Raw genomic sequence first — 4413 nt, forward strand, 5'->3', positions numbered from 1 at the left:
ACACACACACACACACACACACACACACACACACACACACACACACAGAGCAGGGCGTAAATCTGCCATCATTCTTTGCCAGACCAAATTCCTGTGTGTCACTTTGGCGAGGTGGTACAGCACAATGGACAGTGGGTCTGTGATCAGCTATGTGGGGGTTCACAACATGGCTCAGTCAGTTACTTACTGGGAAAATTATTTCTCTAGTCCTCAGTTTCCTCGTTTCTAAAGTGAAGTAACTACTAATCTCAAGTGATCCCTCCACCTCAGCCTCCCAAACTGCTGGGATTACAGGCATGAGCCACTGCGCCCGGCCTTAAGACCAGCCCGACCAATATGGTGAAACCTTGCCTCTACTCAAAATGCAAAAATTAGCAGGGCGTGGTGGTGGGTGCCTGCAATCCCAGCTACTTGGGAGGCTGAGGCAAGAGATTCACTTGAACCCGGAAGGCAGAGGTTGCAATGAGCTGAGATTGTGCCACTGCACTCCAGCCTGGGCAACAGTGAGACCCTGTCTCAGAAAAAATAAATAAAAATAAAGTGGGGTAATAATTGTACCTGCTTCAGAGGGTTGTTGTAAGGACTTAATGAACTGATGCATGTAACACACTCGCACAGGACTGGGTTGTAAACTCAGAGCACACTGGCTGTGTAGTGAGTTACTGTTCATGTTTCAGCATGTATGCCCCTTTCTGGTTCTAAAGAACACAGTGCTCTTTGATCACCAACATAGAAGTAAACAATTCAAGGTTACTTTCGCGTGGTCCTATGCGGATGAACAATCCTGGGTGTTTTTAATCTCCCTAGATATTTTAATGATACGGAATGCTCTTAATGACCTAATTTGAAGCTGGGCATTCATGCCTGTAATCCCAGTACTTTGGGAGACTGAGGTGGGAGGACTGCTTGAGCTTACAAGTTCAAGACCAGTTTAGGAAACATAGTGAGATCCCAATCTCTACAATTTATTATGTATTTATTTTATTTATTCATTTTTTTTGAGACGGAGTTCACTCTATTGCCCAGGCTGAAGTGCAGTAGTACAATCTCAGCTCACCACAACCTCCACCTCCTGGGTTCAAGTGATTCTCCTGCCTCAGCCTCCTTTTGTATTTTTAGTAGAAATGAGCTGGGACTACACTCTCATGCCATCATGCCTGGCTAATTTTTGTATTTTTAGTAGAGACAGGGTTTCACTATGTTGGCCAGTCTGGTTTCGAACTCCTGACCTTGTGATCCGCCTGCCGTGGCCTCCCAAAGTGCTAGGATTACAGGCCTGAGCCACCATGTCTAGCCTACAAAAATTTTTTTTTTTAAAAAATGAGCCTGGTATTGCAGTGTGTGTCTGTAGTCCTAGCTACTCAGGAGGCTGAGATGGGAGGATCACTTGAGCCTGGGAGGTTGACACTGAAGTAAACTGTTGATTGTACCACTGCACTCCAGCCTGGGAGAGTAAAGCTTTGTCTCAAATAATAATAATAATAATAATAATATCTGATTTGGGAGTATTTTCAAAACAACTCTAAAGCAGAATGCTGTTCAAGTCACCTTATTTCTGCCTCATATGGTGCCTCTTTATATGCCTAAGCCTCACTGTTTCCATGGATCGCCTGGAGATACTATCATGAAGGTGACTAGCTGATGGACTTCACCTTTTGGTCTCATTATACACATCTGGTGGGATGTTACCCTTGTTTAACAAGCCCAAGGAACACTGCTTGCAGGGATTTTCACTAGACAGCATCGTCAGCTTCAGCTTATTAAATATAAGCAAGTGGCATGAGAAGTAAGATCTACCGTTATCCTTTCCCGTTTCTCTGATAACATGGAAATTTTGCCCAGTTTTCAGGCTCTTGCCATTCTTGCCACTGCCTAGCTTTATCACGCTGGCAAGTACAGCATGACTGAGAATTCGAATAAACCTGCCAAAAACCTTCTCTCAGAAAGTGAGCTGGATCTCTCCTGGGCCTCATACACTTCAGATAACAAAGCTTGATCCGGAAAAACGTTTAGCTTTTTATCGTGATGAATTTCTTTCGAGTCTTCCATTTAACTTCTTCAACAACTTCACGATGATCTTTACAGATAAGCTCATTCTCACATATGCTCCTTCCTCTTCTACAGAGAATTATGTCCAGGACGGGGTGTTTTTGGTTTTCCCCCCCACAGATCATAAAGCTACAGAAATGAGAAGCCATGCACCGATTTCTGCTGGTCACAATTCTCCTGGATTCTTCTCCTTTGACCAAATGTCCTCAATTCCCCCACTTGGCTCTGAAGATGGGTTTGTAAGCCAAGAAACCTCGCTGTCAGCAGTTAGCTTTTCTTTTTTTTCTTCTTCGAGACGGAGTCTCACTCTGTCGCCCAGGCTCGACTCACTGCAGCCTCCGCTTCCTGGGTTCAAGAAACTCTCCTGCCTCAGCCTCCTGAAGAGCTGGGTCTACAGGCGTGTGCCACCACGCCTGGCTAATTTTTCTTTTTTTTTTTTTTTTTAAGTAGAGACAGGGGTTTCACCATGTTGGCCAGGCTGGTCTCGAACTCTTGACCTCATGATCCGCCCGCCTCAGCCTCCCAAAGTGCTGGGATTACAGGCGTGAGCCACCGCGCCCAGCGTTTAGCAATTAGCTTTTTGATTTGTTTCTTCTGGTTCCTTTACTCATAAACCTCTACAAATGGATCTCTGCTTTGCCGCAGAAGCGCCACCTGCGGCGACAGACTCAATTTTGTGTACTGCCGTGCGTCCATTTGCTTTCAAAGAAGTCTCCAAGTCTAGGTTCCAAACTCAGCTGCAAACTAGGGACCTTACTGGGAGTCCTATGCACAGACCACGGCATCTGGCTTCCTCTCAATCTCCCCCACTAAGGAGCATCTTGGACAGTCTTTCCCGGGGCAGCGGCCACCACCCCGCCTCGAATGGCCCTCCGCCCTGGAGCCGGACTGTAGCTGTCCGGGATCGCCTCGCACTGCCTGACACGTGGCGCCATAACGCCTGCGGCGGGACCCTGCGCAGGTCAACGGCTAGCGTCGCAGCACGGCTGACGTGCAGTTGGTCAACATCCACGGTATCTCGACCAATCGGAGCTGGCCAATGGACGAGAGGCAGCTACTTCATCCAATCATGTCCTTCCGACGGCCCGCAGCTCGCCCAATCGCAAAACGATGCAGCCAAAGTCGCTCCCGGAAGACGCACGAAAGGTGGGAATAGGAAAGGGGTGTGGCCACAGGCCTAGCCGTCTGCTCTGGGCCGCCGCGGTTCAGGGCGTGTGTGAGATAGGGTGGGTGCTGAAGGCGGAGGCGGCACCCACGCCAGGTGAGCAGTCGTTCCTTTGCGTGGATCTTTTAAGATCGGTCGTCAACAAGAAAAGGTAAATGTTTGAGGTAATGGATATTTCAGTCACGCTGATTCGTTCATTACATGTAGTATGCATGTCTCAAAATAACACATGTACTTCCCAAATAAGAACGATATCAATTTTAAAAATACAAAATAAACAAACACTGGTCCACACTGTGAGTTAGTGTGGTTAAAACTAAACACACTGCACTGATTCGCTTATCCAAGAGTTGCAGGTGATGCCTTCTGTTTATCTGTATTCTTAAAAAATAAAAAAGTCATAACGATATTGAATTGTACTAACATGTGTTACACAGATTGAACCCCACGTGGTGTCAGTCTGTGTAATGCATATTGTAAAGTTTAACTTCACTCTGACTTTTTGGTTTGGTTTTGTTTTGAGACAGAGTCTCACTGTGTCCCTCAGGCTGGAGTGCAGTGGCGCAATCTCAGCTTGCTGCAACCTTCGCCTCCTGGGTTCAAGTGAATTCTCCTGCCTCAGCCTCCTAAGTAGCTTGGGATTACAGGCATGTGGCACCACATCCAGCTAATTTTTGTATTTTTAGTAGAGATGGGCTTTCTCTATGTTGTTCAGGCTGATCTCAAACTCCTGACCTCAGATGATCTGCCCACCTTGGCCTCCCAAAGTGCTGGGATTACGGGTGCGAGCCACCATGCCTGGCCGATTTTTATTTTCATTTTTAGATTACAGATACTTGTAAATAGACTATTTACGAGTCTTCTCGTTCATATCCCAGTGGACCATCTTGCACCCTCCCGAGGGTACCACCACCTCACGTAGGAAACTGTGCCCCACAACACTTTGTTTTATTGTTTGCAGAGAGGCAGGAGCTGGGCAATGAATGTGTAGGTAGGCTCTGGAGACAGACTACCTGGGTTTGAGTCCTGTCCCTTCTACACACATGCTGAATGACCTCAAGTCACATAAATTCTTTGCAATTTCCTCATTCTTTCCTCCCTCCCTCCCTCCCTCCCTCCTTCCTTCCTTCCCTCCTTCCCTTCCTCCCTCCTTCCCTCCTTCCCTTCCTCCCTCCCTCCCTCCTTCCCTTCCTCCCTCC

General features: G+C 47.2%; 1 protein-coding gene across 1 annotated transcript in view; it reads left to right on the forward strand.

Annotated features, from left to right (window-relative positions):
- The first annotated feature begins 3179 nt into the window (after nucleotides 1-3179).
- PRRC2B (proline rich coiled-coil 2B) overlaps nucleotides 3180-4413 on the forward strand; it is a 119668-nt gene continuing 118434 nt past the window's right edge. Inside the window, exon 1 of the mRNA XM_032257634.1 lies at nucleotides 3180-3365. The gene's annotated coding sequence lies outside the window, so the exon portion shown is untranslated. The remainder of the gene's footprint in view (nucleotides 3366-4413) is intronic.

Source organism: Sapajus apella, unplaced genomic scaffold, assembly GCF_009761245.1.
Source record: "Sapajus apella isolate SASKATOON/1434 unplaced genomic scaffold, GSC_monkey_1.0 scaffold97, whole genome shotgun sequence".
Classification (NCBI taxonomy): domain Eukaryota; kingdom Metazoa; phylum Chordata; class Mammalia; order Primates; family Cebidae; genus Sapajus; species Sapajus apella.